The sequence below is a fragment of the Mauremys mutica genome, chromosome 11 (genome assembly GCF_020497125.1).
Source record: "Mauremys mutica isolate MM-2020 ecotype Southern chromosome 11, ASM2049712v1, whole genome shotgun sequence".
Classification (NCBI taxonomy): domain Eukaryota; kingdom Metazoa; phylum Chordata; order Testudines; family Geoemydidae; genus Mauremys; species Mauremys mutica.
Window position 1 is genome coordinate 33,090,413 of NC_059082.1, and position 19,152 is coordinate 33,109,564.

Consider the following 19,152-nt stretch of genomic DNA (forward strand, 5'->3'; position numbering starts at 1 on the left):
ACAAAAGCAGCTTCCTCATAGCACAAGTAAAGATAGTAGATGGGACATGGGGGAACAGGTGGTAGGCCCATATACAGTCAGTCACTGATGCACAGTGTTGCTGATTCATTCTGTTTTCTGAACTGGATTTTGTTCAATGAAATGAACTTTCTGCTCATGCGTAGCAGACAAGCCCTACAATGCCTTGCAGAGTGGCACTTCAAATAAATAAAAGGTGATTAAGGAAGCACTACGTTTTGGTTTTCAAAGGAACATACTCATGCATCATTTCAACTTGGTTGCAAGAAGATGAATTGCATTTAGCATCTATGGATTGTCCGGTATTTGGGAGAAGATCTTCTTTCTCTCTTCCTCACCATTCATCCCACTGACACCCTTCCCGGATGATATAGTAAGAAAAAAAGCTATTTTGGTCCCTAACAATGAAAATGCCAAAACATTTGAGTCTTTGGGGTGCTTAGTTAGTCAGATATGACAGAGTTCAATTAGAATTTGCCATTTTTGTTTTTTTACAATATTATTTTGTTCAACTTCTGTAACTAGAACATCTTACTGGTTTCAGAGCACAGTGCAACACCTAGTACTGCTCCCCCTCCCCCTCCCGCTAATCACTGTAATTGAAATGTAGTTTCAGGCGTAAATGAGGTTGGACTCATATTTTAATCAGTGTTTTGCCTATTAAGCAAGAGTAGTACAGTAAGTGTTTTGGTGTGATTGCTTGATGTTTCATGCTAAGTGTTGTTATAGCACCTTAGAGGAACATTTATATAAAATATTTAAAGCTTTATCTTAATGGCTTTTGGCAGTGAACCGTTATCCAAATGAAAACCATTTGGAAACTCTTAGGATTTAAGTCTCTCCAAGATAGCAGCATGCTGAGGTTTGTGACAGCTATTTGTGGGATGTGAATAATTCTGGTCTCTGCATAAGTCCATAGAAGTGTCTTTTCTAATCCAGATGTGGGTGCTGAAGTTCTGGAGTGTTCATTCTGGTAAGGAGTTGATGTCGGTGTCAGGAGAGCTGCATCATTACATACCACTGACTCCCAGCAATGCCAGTGTAATGTACATTGGTTTAGCAGATTTGCTCTGAAGGAAGGGAGAAGCAATTAGATGTCTTTGCAGTGCTCCTCCACTTACGCACCAGGGTAAATTAGTAGTTAACTCAGAACTAAACAGTGTGGATTTACACTGGTGTGAGTAAAATCAGAATCTGGCCCAAGTTTCAAAACTGATAGCTTTAGTTTATTCTTTTATACAAGGAGGCATATCTGCTGGTTTGGGAAGCCATTTTTATCCATCTCTGTTATAGAGACAAGTCATTATTTTAATCAGAGTATTGGTTTTAAATGTGTTCCATATGATAAATACCAGTGAATCTTGCTATATGAAGATCCCACATTTTGATCCCCTTAGAAAAAAAGCCTACTCAATTCATTTTATTTATTTCTGTGTTTAATAAGGAAGTTTGCATGACTTTCAGCAGGATCTTACTGAGAGATGTGTGGCTGCTTCCAGTAACCATTCAGATTTTGTTGTTTCCTTTTTGTTTTAAAAAGCACCCAACTAAGGGATAGTTGCACCTTGCACACATTCTCTTTCAGCATTTTCTGACACAGTATTTCTTCATTTGATTTACTTGCTGCCTCATGTTGTTGTGACCTCCTGACAATTACCATCTGCATTTCTGGATAACCACTAAAAATCTCAACTAACGTAAGTTTCTAATAAAATAGTATTTCTTTATATGGATTGTGTTATCAAAGGGTCTCAAATTGCATAACAAACCTTAAATTACATCCCTCCCTTCTATAAAAATGGGAGAACTGAGGTATAGGTGAAATAATTTGCTCAGTTTTTAAATATTTTTCTGAGATTCATTTGTACATCTTCATTTGCTGAGGTGGAATTTCCATCTTGTCTGACACAGATATAAGGCACTGAACCGAACAGGAAATTTCTTATGAGATAGTTAGATTTTACCAGTACCGTTGTCTGTACATGCGCTACTCTTAATTGCTTTCAGTACTGGCTTGCTCCATGGCTATTGCTTCTATGGAATTGCTGTTTAGAAAGGTCAGTAGCTCTTTTCCATGGTTATATGTAGATGCTTATTGCCACCACTTTGCCTTCCGTGCGACCTGTTGCATGCCTGGCCAGACTGGCAGGTACAGTTCTTAATTATGGGTGATGATATTCTTCTTGCCTTGCAAAGATGGTAATACGATGAACAGCCCATTGTACATCAGACCTAAATATATAATAAGCCTCCCCACATTAGTTGATGCGGAAGAATGTAATGGAATCACAGTACACCCTCGCTGTAGTGAACCCCTGGGGATCCAAGCCATTTGTTCATTATAGCCAGGGGTTCATTATAGTGAACAAGCCCTGAAGGGGAGAGGGGAGGTGACTGACACCTCAAGTCCTGCAGTGCGAGCTGACAGCTCCCCCAGCTACTCCGCACCCAGGGCAGACAGCTCTTCTGGCCCTGGGGCATGAGGAGATGGCCCTGGGGCTGGAGGATCTCTAGGGCCTGTCTGCACCAGCAAGGCTCAAGGTGGGATCCAGGGACCAGGTTTTCTATAGCCCAAGGTTCATAATTGTGAAGGGCGTTGTAACAAGGGTGTTGTGTACGCAGTGTTCTGAGAATGTTGTATGATCAAAAGCATCAAATGTAAATAATCAAATGAAATGAGGGGGCGGGGGCGTTGTGGAAAGAGATGAACTGTTTTATAGGCAGCAGAAGGAGCCTGGTGCATTATGTAGCTACCACAAGGGGACATGGTTCCTTTCTTGCAGGGCTAAGGAGCTGAGCTGCTGGGAAAGATCCTAAATGCGATGAAAGTGGAGTTCTGCTCTTGCATTTTGTACACCCTTGGGCTTGGCAGCTGCTTTCTCCAGCATCTCGAGATTGGTGTGCAAGCCACTTGTGACCCTCATGCTGCTCCATGCCCTGAATTCCCCCACTCGTAGTCAGTTACGTAGCCTCCTCTCCTGCAGTGCTCTTCAAGAGGCAGGCTGAGGAGCAAACAGTCATCTCGGTTTGTATGACATCTTGTCGACCGTTAATATAGCTATTTGAGTGGCTGCAGAGCCTTATGTACGTAGCCCTGTTGCTAAGGAAAAGAAACAATTCTGAAGTGCTGATAGTTAATTAAACTTCATATTACTCTGTGTAAGTGGGGAAGTATTATTCCCATTTCATAGCGGGGAAAGCAAGACACAGATTTAGTGACATAAGTAAGACCATAGAGCAAACTGGTGGCACAGCCAGGACTAAAATTTAGGAATCTCTGAATTGCAGTCCATGTTTGGTTAGCTAGACCATCTTGCTTTTCCACAGCATCATATAAATAGGAAAAAGATCCATGAACTCAAGGGAAGTTTTTTGGCAGAAATATATTCCAAAATCCGAAAACATAGTATAAGTGAAAGATAGAATCTGTCCATGTAATCTCAGTAAACCTGCAATCATAATTTCCTTAAATCTATTGCAGTTAGCCACCTTGCTTTTGAGACTCATGATGTGAAATCGCTAGGAAATGGTTTTATAACCACAGATGAGTCATCCACCTCAAGTGTACAATATGTCTTGTGTAGACTCCTGCAAAGGTATTGATTTAGGAATATCAGACAATCTGCAGTGTGCTTAACTTTTTACTTTTTCTCTTTTCATTGAACTAACATCACCAGTACTCAGATGAATAATTTAGTATGATTGGATATTGCAGTGATCAAACTACAGCTAAGCTAAAAATAAGAGTTGGTGTAAAAGCCAGTCAGAAGGTCCTGTTACATGTTGTAGGTGAATCTGGGTTTATGTAGTATATACTCATGTTTTTTCCAATAAAAAAGGTTAGACTTCAAGTAGGGTCACATTGTAGACCTATGAAGGATTCAGGGCAGATAGTGTGCTGAGCAAGGCAAGCTTTAGGCAGTTCAGTTTCCTCTTCTGGCTTCGTTTCAGGAAATGAGGACAATAGGATGAACAAACAATGATTATACATTTTTAGACTCTGGTTAGCTCTAATTATCACTTTGAGAAGAAGTGAAAAGTAAATGCTGTCACAGTGGCAACAAATCTTGTTGAAAAATAAACATACAAAGTTCTTTCCACAGCTGCCTAATATTCAGATGAAAACTAAAATAAAACATTGGTGAAAGCCAAAAAACAAAACAAAACAAACAAAACCCAACCATAAAACGTGTACAGTGTGTACTAATTCTCCGTTTCCTAGAATGTAAATGTTCTGGGTTTCCTAATACAAGTTCAGGTAATTCCTAGTTTCAGCAGCATGCACAAGGTGGTAGCCCCCCACTCGGTGTTGCTTCTTGCTAAAATAAAACCCAAAATTATTTTCTTCAATGCTCTTTACTAATATCTTCATATTTAGCACGTGCAACAAATACCTTCTCACACATGTGAAAGGGCAACGAACTTTCCCATATGTCTGGATAAAGCTTCTTTGAGTAGATACACCTCTCAAAGTGATCTGAAGGCCAACACACTGGCTTTGTCAGAGCAAGTTTAAGTCAGGAACTTCTCACTGAACATTACGCCACCATGGTCTCCCCGGTTACATCAGGATTTTTAGAGTGCCAGAGTTGATTGCCTTTGCTTGAGCATCACAGAAATTGAGGGGTAATGTCCAAGGTGACCAGTTTCCAAACCGCCTGGGTCAAAACCAGCATCTTACACTGAACTAGGAAAATGTTTGGTGGATATGGATATCAGGTGTCATATACTACTAGCAAGAAGCAACAACGAGTGGGGGGCTGCCACCTTGTGCGGTAGCTGAGGTTTCAGTGGTCTCCAAATATAGTACACTCTTCATACAATTAGTTTTCTATGTAGATGTGGAAAAGACCAGGCTTAATTTGGCTAAGTCACCAAATTAAGGTGAAAACACTCTTGATTATTGCTAAGAAGTTGGAGATCCAAGAGGGCCCCAAGACTGTGCCTCTTACCAGCATTTTAAATTCTTTGTTAGTATCAGTGAATGTGAAATACAGTGTTGGGGTAGTGAGATGCAGGTGACCGTAATACTGTAACTGGACACTAATATTTAAAGTTAAGTAACTGACACGTTATAGAAATTTTCAAATTTGTACAAATTGTAATGCTTAATGCTACCTCAGGTAGTTGATCAGTTGAATCTAAAATCGAACGCTTGTGACATTTGGATGCCGTTTGATGCAGTTGTGGGCTAACACCTTTACTCTTGAGTAGCATCAGATAACTTCTACAAATATAATTGTAAAAAGTAGATGGGGATCTCTTGAAAGTAAGGACCTAGCACAATCAAGGCCCTGTACTGACTGGGGCTTTTGGGTGCTATTGTAATATGAATACATGTTTATAATAACACCTATGCAATTTCTGCATTCCAACTAAATTCTTTGTACACAAACCTCCTAAGGGAATGTATTATGTATACAAAATTCTGTGGGTTAAAGATGACTTTGAGCAGAAAGATCCTGAATTTAAGCGAGCAGTCCTTAGGGCACAGGATGGCTGCTTTTATTTGACTCTGTTTAGTTGAATATTCTAGTTGCTTTACCATAGGTCTGATCTACACTTGAAAGTTGCACTGGTCTAATTATGTTGATTAGGAATGGGATTTTTTTTTTAAATGATACAGTTATAATTTATACTGGTACAATCCTTAATGCGGATGCAGTTAGGCCAGCATAAAGCCGCCTTATACTATTATAGTATATTTCCTTTCCCATACAGGAAGAGCTATACTGGTACAGAAAACTTTCTTAACCAACATAAAGTAGTTCAATCCCTGTAAAGTAGATGCAGTTAATTTTACTAGTATGGCAAAAAGGGTACAACTTTCTAGTGCAGACAAGGCCATAAATGTCATTCTCTTTATAAAAAGAAATGTAGACCAAACCAAAACGTAGATGGTCAAAATGTGGAACAGAGTGCAGTAATGTGACTTTGTATATATTTCAGTCACTGTACAGTGCCAAGAACTTGGGATGGATACTAAAGAAAAGGATCAAGAAATATACATATTTTAAAAAATACACTCCGTTCTCATTGAATATCTGAGGGCTTGCTTCTTCTTGTCCCTTCATATTGCTACACTTGGAGAGGTTGCCACAGCAAAGAACACCAAACTGTAATTTTTGCTGGTGTTCAAAGAAAAAGTACTGCTCTTCTCATGGTTCTTCAGAGAAAAGATGTTTAAGTTTAAACTTATAACTCACTTGTGTTTAGGCTCAGTGACTTGTTTTTTGTCCTTTGCAGATGAGAATGAAACCTGTATGCTAAGGTTTTGTTTTTTAAAATTAGAAACAGAGGTTATTCAATTCATATTTTCAATCTTTTTAAAAGGCTTTGTCTTATTTGTTTCAAATCATTATATTAATATTGTATTAATATTAAAAACCAATATTGTTTCAAACCAATATTAATAAGTTGTGTCAAGGTACTGAGCTGCACTTGGGTCATGTCTCTTTGAACACCAGCTTTTAAATGTCAGTCTGCATATGCGATGTGGAGACCTACATTTAATTTCATTCTCTTAAAATTGCATCTGAACAGCTCTATTCTTATTGGCACTGAAAATTCCTGACTCATGGAGAAAAAGGAAACTCATACTTTCCTGAGTTACTTCCTTCCCAGTGTGCTGCAATGAGGCACTTGAAGACTAGAAGTGAATGGATTGTGAATAAGAAAGTAATTTATTTATTTCCTGATGTTACAGATCTGGTGACTGGAAATATTCCCTATGGTCAAGCAACACTTTCAACCAACCTTGTTTTTTTTTAATTAAATGAACTTAAATTTTGAGGTAAGATTTCTCTTTACTTTTACTTGTAAATTTGAATGGCTAACGATTGTTCAACTTCAGTGGGAGCTCTAGTGATCTAAAACTTACTTTAATACTTCTAAAGAATCTCTTCAATTTATCTTCTGCCTGGAGTCTTTAATCACCATAGTACTTTCTTTAGAAAAATGTATGAACTGCTCAAAGTTCTGGATATGTTATAAAAGAGAAATCAAGCTGAAGAGTAAGTGTAGTGCAAGTGCATTGTCGGCTTCAAATAAACATTAAGTGAATAGAAGCCAGAGGAGTCTAATTAGTGAAGACTACACTGGCCATGCAAGTTACTCACTATTTTTAACTGTCTCCAAGAGGAGCAGGGGGTATAAACATCCAGTAAATGGTTTCTTCAAGCAGTGGGATGAAGGACTAGATCTTTACTTGGCATGGGAACAAATACAGTAACTCCTCGCTTAACATTGTAGTTACGTTCCTCAGGTTCCAGGGAATTTTTTTTTGCCAGGCAAAAGACTACACACACACACACACACACACTTTTAAACAAACAATTTAATATTGTACACAGCAATGATGATTGTGAAGCTTGGTTGAGGTGGTGGAGTCAGAGGGTGGCATATTTCCCAGGGAATGCCTTGCTGCCAAATGATGAACTAGCACTCGGCGGAGCCCTCACGGGTTAACACATAGTTGTTAATGTAGCCTCACACTCTACAAGGCAGCATGAATGGAGGGAGAAGACACAGCATGGTAGTCGCTGCAAACATTTCCTGTGGAAACTGAACATGATGATGAATCCATGCTATCTCACTGGAGCACACCACTCCCTCCACTTTCCAAAGTGCCGGTGGTGAGAGAGGGGGTGCATGTGTGGTGTGTGTGTGTGTGTGTGTGTGTGACAGACAGAGACACACCATGTGTGTGTGACAGACAGAGACGCGCATTGCCCCTTTAAGTACGCTGACCCCACTGTAAGTACACTGCCTTTTTAAGTAGATCAGCAAGTTGAGACAGCAGCTGCTGCCAGCAAGCTCCCTCTGTCCTGAACTCTGTCCTGTCCTGTCCCTCCCCGCTCTGTGGAGATGGGGTACAGGAGTGGGGGGAGGGGGACACCCTGACATCAGCACCCCTCTTCCCCCCCACCCCTCTGCACAGCAAGCATGAGGCTCCCGGGAGCAGCTCCAAAGCAGAAGGGCAGGCACAGCACATGGCAGTGGGGGGAGGGACAGCTGAACTGCCCGGGGATACCCTGCTGGGCGGCTGCAGCACAGGGAACTTAGGGTGGCTGCCGGTGCACCCTGGTTCCAAGCCCCCACCAGCTAGTTCCAACAGGCTGCTCTTTCTGCAAGCAGTAGATAAAGCAGGTTGCTGCTAAACAATGTTATAAAGGAGCTTTGCGCAACTTTAAATGAGCATGTTCTCTAATTGATCAGCAATGTAACAACGAAACAACGTTAACCGCGATGATGTAAAGTGAGGAGTTACTGTAAGTCAGAAGATGACTAGGTGGGGTCCATATTAGTAGACTTTGTGTAAAAAAAAAAAAAAAAAGGTGGGGAAAGGAACAGGGAAAATCATGAGCAGACAAATTTCATATGGTGGAAAAGTCTGTTTGAATGCAGAGACTTTTGAGGCCTTAAGAGTAGCAGCCATGTTAGTCTGTATCCACAAAAAGAAGAGGAGTACTTGTGGCACCTTAGAGACTAACAAATATATGGGCCATCTTGATTATCACTACAAAAGTTTTTTTCTCCTGCTGATAATAGCTCATCTTAATTAATTAGCCTCTTAGACTTGGTATGGCAACTTCCAGCTTTTATGTTCTCTGTATGTATATATATCTTCTTACTATATGTTCCATTCTATGCATCTGATGAAGTGGGCTGTAGCCCACGAAAGCTTATGCTCAAATAAATTTGTTAGTCTCTGAGGTGCCACGAGTACTCCTGTTCTTTTTAAGGCCTTGTGTACTTTGTTCTGAGCAGGCCGAAGTGAATCTTTTTGTTTTTTTAATGGCAGCTATGTGTGTAAAATGACATGTTACTATGTGGAAAGGACACAAATGGCTACAGCTGTACTTGTCACTTCAGTTCACTTTGTCATTCTCTGAAGTGGTCAGGCAACTTGGGAGTTGAAACAACTTTAAGATTTTTGCTGGGAGGTGACAGGACTGTGTGGACATCCTGCTTTGAATCCACAGTTTACATGCTAATCATGTGTGCTTTGGATTCTTGTGTATTCAGGAATAAGATGAGAATTTGGATCACTTAAGTGAAGACAAAGCCACCACATGATCTTACTCTGTCCTTCCTTGGCACCTTTTAATTGTTTGCTTCTTCCCACATATATGATACCTACGGTAAATTCTAAATTGTAAGCTTCTCGGGGAAGGACCTTGGGCTGCTTGTTTCATGAAGTTCCTGATAGACATTTGGTATAAAACACTCCTTTTATGAATTAAAAGGAGTGCTATTTTTTGACAGCCTTCTAAAAACAAGTGTTGGTCCTCAATTAAAAATGCGTGCATGGTAGAGGAATGTCTGTGTGGGTATGGAGCCCATGAGTCTAAAGGTCTATCACAAAGTTATCTGGCCAACTGAAGTCTTCAATTGACAAAAATACTTGTATATGCTCATATTGCACACTGCCTAGAATGGTGACAATATACTGATTAGGAAATGTAAATGCTTCCAAACTCTCAAAATTCTCTCTAGTTTAACTGAACAAGTTTCTTCAATATTTCCCAGTCAGGCTAGAAAGTTTCTCAATTCTGGATAGACTGTACAGTTGGGGTGCTTGGGATGCCGCCCCACTCCAGAAAAGGAAGGGGACAAATCCGCACAATCAGTGGAAAGGCTCCAAAGCAGCAGCGGCACTACAATTTACTTTACTAACTCAGCAGCCACAGTAACACAGTCATAGGGCACTTCCAAAAGGTCCCTTAATTGAGCATACGCTGCCATGCTTGGAGCCATTGCTCCTCATAGTCTAGTACAGACTCCGGGGTCGTGAGGTTATTACATGCAGGGTCGCTAGCTGTCAGCTTCCACCCTCAAGCCCCGCTTCACCTCCAGCATTTATAATGGTGTTAAATATATATATTCAAAACGTGTTTTTAATATACAAGGGGGGTCACACTCAGAGGCTTGCTGTGTGAAAGGGGTCACCAATACAAAAGTTTGAGAGCCAGTGGTCTAGTATGTTAACAATCTTTGTTTTTTTTCCTGCCACCCATCACTGTAGTATCTGAGCACCTTTTCTGTAAAATTGATAGTAGTAGCCAAGTCTCTGGTAGATGTCATGAAGTCTCAGGGACTTCTCCCATGGTGGGATAAAAGCAGGTGTTTTTTAAAATTGTAGTAACTTTATTTAATATTGATTTTGTTTTGAGGATTGTTTGGTTAATTGGTGCTTTTGGCAGTGGAAAGGGAGCATAGTCTAGTGAAAGTCTTTGTGAAAAGGCCTGCTGGAAATGGAAGATTTTGCAGTACAGTAACTCCTCACTTAATGTCCTCCTGCTTAACGTTGTTTCAAAGTTACGTTGCTGCTCCGTTAGGGAACATACTCATTTAAAGTTGTGCAATGTTCCTTATAATGTCGTTTGGTTGACTTTACAAGGGAGCATTGCACAAGTTCCTCTTCTCCACCGCCTCCTCTTCCCTTCCTCCCAGTGCTTTCCCTGCCACCAAACAGCTGTTTGGCGGTGCTTAGGACTTTCTGGGAGGGAGGGAGGAAGTGGGGAAGGTGCCTCCCCCCGGAATGCAGGGGCTTTGGGGACTGCAGGGCCCTGGGCTAAAGGGGCCCTGCGAGCATGGGCTGGAGGACTCAGGAAGAGCAGGGGCAGCTGCGCAGCCAGCAACCGGAGAGAAGCTGCGCTTTCCCCTTCAAAGCTAGCTGGAGAGAAGCGGTGCTTTGAAGGGGAAAGTGCCGCTTCTCTCCGGCTGCTGGCTGCGCGGCTGCCCCTGCTCCTCTGGCCCGTGCTCGCAGGGCCACATTCTGAAAGGGGCTTTAGAGCTGCAGGCCAGGGCCCCGAGGCCCCCTTAGCCCAGGGCCCTGCAGCCACTAAAGCCCCTGCATTCCAGGTGGCCCTGCCTGCCGGGGTGGGGTGGGATGGGCTGCTCCCAGAATCACGGCCATGAGGGCAGTGCCGCGCTGCACAGAGCCACCTGCACACCCCCTGCACCAAACAGGAGCTGCCCCAGGTAAGTGCTCTGCACCTCCTGCCTGCCTCAGCCCTGAGCCTCCTTCCGCACCCCCACCCTGATCGCCCTCCCACACCCTAACTCTCTCCCAGACCCTGCACCCCACCCTGAGCACCCTCCCACACCCTAACTCCCTCCTAGACCCTGCACCCCCAGCCCTGAGCTCCAGGGGTAAGACAGGGGCACCTCCCCACGACAGTACAGTACAGTACTGTACAGTATATAATGCCTTTTGTCTACCCCAAAAAATTTCCTTGGAACCTAACCCCCAGCTTTTACATTAAATCTTATGGGAAAATTGGATTCGTTTAACATCATTTCACTTAAAGTTGCATTTTTCAGGAACATAACTATAACATTAAGTGAGGAGTTATTGTATTTCCAGCAGCCTTTCAGTCTCTGCATTCACCTAATCACAGTTGTTTGTATTGCCTTATTTTCAGTGCTACATATTTCTGTCCCTTTCCTTTATTTACAGCACTTGCTCTTTTTCTAATGCACAATGCCAAACAGAACAGATCAGCCTGACAAGAGTTTGCAGAATAAGAATACAAGTTACTTGTTAAATCAAGCAGAATAGGGCTACTAAAGTTGCTATTGCTGCTTATCCACAGCAGAAAAGGTACCTAAAGTGGAATTACAGATGAGGTAGTCAAATGTTTAGTTGAGACTCAGATCTCTCATGAATGTAGGAGCAGCTGTGTCAATATCTGTACACCTCCAGCCGTTGTTTAATTTATTGTTGGTAACTGATATTTCCACTGGCTTCTGAAAAAAGGTAGAAATGTGAGTATGTAACTCAGATGAATGTAAAGCTAACACTAACTGTTCTAGAGCATCCTTATTATCTGTGCTAAGCCTGCTGGAAAATAGCCGTATAACAATTCTTAAATAGTTGAGGACCATTTTGTGGTTCCATTATTCTAAGGATCCTTTAACTTAACGATATCAAATAACGTGGATACAAATCTAATCTGTTTTCATTTTAGAAGTTGATTAAATCATCTCTTAATATAGATGTATTAAGTCTGGCTATACAACTGGCTGAGCTGGATTGGTATCTACTGTAGCAATCAGGCAGAACAGGTGCCGTTGCAGGAGTATTCTTGGCTTAACCATAAGAAAATCCCCAGGCAATATTTGCAGTTTGTTCTTGTTTGTCTGCTTTATAAGTGAATCACTCAAAGTACACACAGATTTCTCTCCTCTCTGACAGTAACAGCTAGTGCTGCTGCCTGTATGTATAAGTGTACTGTAGAGTAAGTGATACTCAGAATAAAATCACTGGAGCATTTTGATTTCCTGTTTTGCTCTTGATTTTTAGGAAAAAATGCATCCAAGAGGACAGGGAAAACGGTTGCATTTTAAGCTTAGGCTCCCCAGCTTGAGCTTGTTTTTCACTGTTCAGGCGTATTCTATGATGCAGAGTAGGGGTTCTCAATCTTTTTCTTTTTGAGGCTCCCCCAGCATGCTATAAAAACTGTAGGGCCCCGTGGGGGCCTAGGTGCTCACCTTCCTATTCCCCCCTCCACCCCCCCCCGGCCAAAAAAAAAAATGGATGTATGCAGTATTGAAGCATCTGGATAAATAATGTTACATTAGATAAATATTGCTCTACAGCCATTGTCATTTGTTCAAGTCATCCATCTTAACTGTCAGAAGAGAGATGGAATAAATCATAGAATCTCAGGGTTAAAAGGGACCTCAGGAGGTCATCTAGTCCAACCCCCTGCTCAAAGCAGGACCAATCCCCAGACAGATTTTTGCATCAGATCCCTAAGTGGCCCCCTCAAGGACTGAACTCACAACCCTGGGTTTAGCAGGCCAATGCTCAAACCACTGAGCTATCTCCCCCCGGTTAATATTTTTTCCTCTCGCCCTCCCGTGGGTGGAAGCAGGAAGTATAGATGCTGTGTTAGGAAGGATGGTAATTTATATCACTTTACTTGAGTGATGCTGCATATGATATGAATAAAATGATGACTTCAGGTAGAAACTTGGTTCACTGACAATTCCCAGCATTAAGTTTAAGAGTGTAACGATTGATCTGGTGTGTGAAATGAAATAAGTTTTTTATCAGCCCTCCAGTTGGAGGGCTGATGATTATTAGTCTGAATAGGGAACTTTTTAAAAATTATTTTTGCTTCCAGATACATGGATGCTGCTAAACTGAAAGAATAAACTTAATCAAAAAATGAGCTTGAATGGTTCTATAGGCGCAATGGGATAACAGTATGTGCTAGAAATAGCAGAGAAATCACCATTATGTCCCATTTGAAGTAATAGATGGAGATTAGAGATTTCTTCCTGAGTTCCATCACTGAAAACTATTCATGCATTGTAGAAAGGTAAATCTCAAGGCCCTTGGGTTGCAAGGAAAGCGGAATCAGAAACTGCGAAGAATTGAGCTGGTTTGGTTGAAAGTAAATAGGAATTCTACAAATGGATCATACAACATAGAGTCATTCTGAGTATTAGTTTCACCAGGGTTAGCGTCGGAAGTGCTGTTATAAATATGGCCAAGCAAACTGCTCCATGCCTTCCCACCACTACCCAGTCACCTTTCTCTGTCATCCCTGGATTGGTAACTACTGTAGCAATCAGACAGAACAGGTGCTGTTGCAGGAGTATTCTTGGCTTAACCATAAGAGACATGCCCATCTCCATTCAAGGGATGAAGACAGGAAGAGCATGGGTCATTATAATAGCGTACGTATACCATCATAGGTCCTTTGGGGTTTCAGAAATAATTTAGCTGTCAGACTGAAAGACTGTCTTTGGCAGTAACAAGCCTGGCTGAACTGAAAAGCTGATTTGTCATCTTGTCCTTCAGGTTGGACTGTCTGACAGTGGAATGACTATCTTTAAAATAAAGTTCCTGAAAACTCTTGAACTTAGCTACCAGTCAAGAGAGTATCACTTTGAGAATCATAACAGAACAGGAAACACACTTAGTACTGATACGAGCAAGGCAATACCTGAAAAAGAAGGGGGATTAGGTTGTTAAATTTAAAATTTTACCATTCTTGGGTTGTAATCAACATACCTAAATGTCTTAAATCTGGAGATGTCCCTTCATTTATCCATTCCACAGCACAAAGCATCGGTTTGATGGACAAACCAGTTCTTTAAAGAGATTAACACATTAAAATATGACCTATTTTTTAAAATGAAGCGTTTAAATGCAATCAAATTTTACTAATTTGGGTCCCCATCTGAGCCATTTCATCTGTCATTCCTAAGGTTTGTTTAATCAATTAATGTCCTCCTTCTAGTGGAAATGATGTTCTGTGTGGTGATAGTTTTGTTACAGAACCAGTACCTGTGCTATCATGCATGAAATTATTATGCATAGTTTCCCTGAATTTACAGCTGCACAGCAGATCCATGGCATAACACATGTCTCTCAAGTCTCATTCGGTATCCTATCCTAGATGTCTGCGTGGGCCTAATTTTTAGGTCCGTGGGGTCAGCGTGATAGCTATGTGCACTTGCACGCCTGGACTGCTCCTGCCAGCTGCTGCCCCCTGCTGTGTGGTGTATGCACTGCGGCATGAGGGGTTGAATTTCTCCGCATATTTGCTATGCAGCATGCACCACACAGCAAGGTGGCGGCATCTGGCAGGAGCGGGACATGCAGCCACACTGACCCCACGGACAGGGAGAAAGGATAACTGACCCAAGCCTGAGACGGTCCAGTTGTTTTCCCCTCCTGGATCCGATACTTGTCATCAGGTCATGAGCATACTTCCCTCTCGGGCCTCCTAGTCTCTACTGACCTAGAGAGTAAGAAATTTGACCTGAGAATAAAACCTCTCGCATGACATCAGTGAGCACTAACTAGAAGGGCCCCCGAGTGGCCTGCTACATTTTTTGTAGACCTCAAATAATCCAGAACTGGTGCAAATAGCAAAGATTCTTTTAAAACAGCGGTTCTCAAACTGTGGGTCTGAGTTTCTTTTAATAGGGTCACTTGGGCTGGTGTGACTCCCTGCCGCCGGGGGCAGAAGCTGAAGCCCGAGCCCCATTGCTCAGGGCTGAAGCCAACACATGAGCAACTTAACTTCACTCAGCCCCCTGTGGAATTGGCAAGCGATTGCCTTGCTTACTGCCCAGTAACACCAGCTTTGATTCTAGACTCTAGAATAGGGGCGGGAAAACTTTGTGGCCTGAGGGCCGTATCGGGTTTCAGAAACTTTATGGAGGGCCGGTTAGGCCAGGCACATGTGGCTCGACCCCCTTCCCCCCCCACCTGCTTCGTGCCCCTGACTGCCCCCCGGGACGACTGCCCCCCGGGACTCCTGTCCCACCCAACCCACCCTTCCTGATGGCCCCTCTGGACCCCTGCCCTATCCACCCCCCAGATCCCTGTCCCCTGACTGCCCCTGGACTCCCCTCCCTAACTGCCCCCTTCTGCCCTTTCCAACTCCCCCTCTCATTCCTGACTCCCTCCCCCGACCCCTGCACCATCCATCCCCCCTGCTCCCTGACGGCCTCCGGAACCTCCGCCCCGATTCAATGCCCCTATTTCCCGCCCTCTGACTGCCCCGACCCCTATCCACACCCCTGGTCCCTGACCACTGCCCGAACTCCCCTGCCCTCTATCCAACCCCCCTCTCCCGTTCCCTGCCCCCTTACCACACTGCCTGGAGCACCAGTGGCTGGCAGTGTAGCTGCACTATGACAGGCAGCCACGCCGCCTGACTGGAGCCAGCCATGCACCGCGCAGCACATAGCACCTGGTCAGGTCGGGCTCTGCAGCTGTGCTACCCCAGGAGGTTGCAGCCCCGCCGCCCAGAGCATTGCGCCGGTGGCACAGTGAGCTGAGGCTGCGGGGGAGGGGGAACAGCAGGGGAAGGGAGGGGCCGGGGAGAATGGTCCCACGGGCCGGATGTAGCCCGCACGCTGTAGTTGGCCCACCTCTGCTCTAGAATAATACAGGACACAGGGGTTGTGTAGTAATTTTTGTTGTCGGAAGTGGGTTGCAGTGCAATGAAGTTTGAGAACCTCTGTTTCAAAAAATACTTCAAAATTTGTCTGAATTGATACAGAAGCCACTAATTTGGAGGCTAAAGCCCTTGTGGTTACATCTGTGTAGTAGTCAGGTTGAGTTGCGTTGGGTTGCAGGGCTCTAGCCTCTCTGTTGTACCCACTGTATTAAGTCCAGAGATACAACCCCCAACCTTGGTTAACATCTCACTACTGATAGTTGCAGCAGCTGCTATGAGTTGGGGGACTTGAAATAAGACCCTGAAAGTGACCATCTCATAACAAGTGAGGAACCAGAATGAATCGAGATTTCTGCCAGCAGCGGACATTATCATTTATAACAGCTTGTTTGTTTGTTCTTTCTGTGCAGCCTGATTTTAATTTTTCATCTCATTTTCTCTTTTTTGAATCAAGTTCATATCCTACATCAGAAAGGTATGATGTGAATTCATTTTGAAACCCTGAGGACATCTACTTGGCATTTTAAAGTAAAATATGAATGAGTAGGATATAGTGGTTAGTAGCTAGACTTAAGAGGGATAAAAAGTTATAAGAAAACATAATTTGACTTTCTTTTGGCCTTGAGCAGTGGCTGTAAGGTAAACCTTTGGGAAATGATGAGAGTTTGTATAAGCAAATAAAGTAAAATGGCATAAGAGACAATGCATTTTTCATACGATGGAATGTTTTTGTAGGAACTTCTAAATGTCATTGCAGATTAGTGTGGACAACAGGGACGCAAAAGCCTTTAAAAAGTGGGTCAAGTGATCTCATATTTATGTATAAGAATTCTAGTGTCAGCTTAGGTTGTGTAATGTCAAATGAATACAGTTCTTCAATATTCATATGCCTAGGGTTGCATTTAGCGCAGTATTTAATAATAAATTATAAATAAAATATACTCTGAAAATCAAAACAGTTCATGACACTCCTTTTATTAATTGCATTAGTAAAAGGCAGAGGGAAATTTTTATTAATATCACCAATTGTAATTAATTTTTGTTCATGAGTAAGGTTAAGATTTTTGTCCCTGTTATTTTTAGTAAAGCTCAGGGACAGGTCGTGGGCAATGAACAAAAATTCACGGAAACCTGTGACCTGTCTGTGACTTTTACTAAAAATAACCAGAGGGAGGGAGACTAACCTCTGGGGGTGGTGAAGCCTGAGCAAGGGGGACTGACAGCCTGATCCCTGCTGCCGGAAGGGCTGACAGCTCCAGCCCCCGCTACCTCCGAGTAGAGACCCAGAAAGTGTTGCAGCTGCTTTGGTGGCAAAGCTGCCTTGGGAACCGCTGTGAGCACAGGTCACTTTGTCTGCCTGATCCGGCACTTGCTGGCCCCCCTCCACTCCTATCCTGGGTTCAGAGGTGGAAGGTCACTATATATATATCTATATATATATCTATATACCCACATACAGAGACCATGAAAAGGTGGGAGTTCCCCTACCAACTCTAAGAGGCTAATTAGTTAAGATGAGCTATTGTCAGTAGGAGAAAAAAAAACTTTTGTAGTGATAATCAAGATAGCCCATTTAAGACAGTTTGACAAGAAAGTGTGAGGATACTTAACATGGGGAAATACAGGAGAAAGTTCATTCTTCTTGCAGTCTAGTGATCAGGACAGAATGGAAGGGTTAAATGCTGAGCAGCTCTACTTGATCTAGGGGGTTTCTTCTATTTCCTGGAAGTTGATTGGCCAGTCTTGGGCTAGAAAGAACAAAGGATGATGTCCCATGGGACCAAGAAATCGTGTTGGCAGATTCTCAGGGCCCAAGTCTGGTGGTGGGGCTGGGGCCCAAGCTCTGTCCACACTGCAAAACAATGGAGTTTGGGTCCAAGGCTCGAACCCTCCACTCCTGAGGGATCCCTGGAGACAGGGCCCAGGCCTACGTTAGACAGAACTTTTCTATAGACATATAGGGGTTTGAGCTTGAGTCTGGGCCTGCCCCTGTGTAGGTTCCTTGGGCCCAGCACACTACAGGGGTCACTCTCAAGGGACTGGAGCATAGACTAGACCCTGTGGATCTATGATACATGGAAATAAGCTTTGCTGAGAAAAAGAAATGCAAGTATGTAATGGACCTAGGCATCATCGGAAGGGTGGGTTAATGTTTGCTGAAGCTTTCCAGGAATGTTGCTGCTGGAATCTCCCTGTGAGCGCATTCAATGAAGTGATAGATTTGACCTCCTGTTAGCAGGCAGGAAGTGTCAACGCACTAGACTAATTATCTAATTGAACTATAGCACAACTAAACAAGTGTGTGTAATTAACACTTCTCTCTTTACCATAATGGTAGCAGTCTCTGTTTAACATCCATTGTGGTTTCTACAGTGCTGTTGAATCCGGTTTTCAATCTGTTTAGTGAAACCCCCCTCCCAAACAGACTTCATGGGGACCACAGCCATCTGACTTGTGATATCTCTGGGTTTTCTCCTGTTCTTTCTAGCTGCGAGTCCTCTTGTCCTTTGTCTCTTGCAATCTTCTGCAAGTCATCCTGTATCCTCCTGAGCTCTGAACTCTGGGTATCTTCATGGGCTCTTCCCCTCTTCTTATAGGATTAGCTGCTCTTCTCTTCTTCCTTGCCCCCCCCCCTTCAATTACAGCCTGCTGTGCCCCTTCATTTTCGGCACACCTGTTCCTGAGCTCTTTCTTCACTAGCTGGTCTTTTCCTCTGCCTGGATTTTGTAGTCACATGCTTCCCTCTGGGCACTTTCCTCACCCAGCTGTCTCCCCTCTGAGTTCTTTAGTCCAGTTTGCATCTGCAAGTCTTGACTTTTCCCTTCATCTTCAAGAGCTCCTCTTGCAAGCCAAAGTGTGTTGGCTTGCTCATGGCCAAATTCTGAATCGAGTGAGCTGGGAAGAGGCAGTGGTTTTTCTTGTGATGCTGCCTTTGCAGAGTGCCTCCCCCACCAGCACTGTTTTGCTCTGCATGCTTCTCTCCAGAGGCGGAATACGTTCTGGGTCAGAATATGACACGAGGGGTCGATTTGGGGACTGCAAACTCATGTTGGTTGTAACCACCCTGCTCTTCTCATAATGCTAAATGGGAGGAAGACATGGGTGAGGTGGAGGAGATTTTGGGGGCAGTCCCAGTATTGAAGAGGTTGAGAACCACAGCTCTAAATATCGCACTTCTGTATCGTATTGATTGAGTCTC

General features: G+C 43.2%; 1 protein-coding gene across 2 annotated transcripts in view; it reads left to right on the forward strand.

The window, feature by feature from the left end:
- Nucleotides 1-19,152, forward strand: part of TLN2 (talin 2) — a 363,285-nt gene that overhangs the window by 123,436 nt on the left and 220,697 nt on the right. For both annotated transcript variants that reach the window (XM_044979585.1, XM_044979584.1), the window contains exon 3: nt 6,725-6,811. The gene's annotated coding sequence lies outside the window, so the exon portion shown is untranslated. The remainder of the gene's footprint in view (nt 1-6,724; nt 6,812-19,152) is intronic.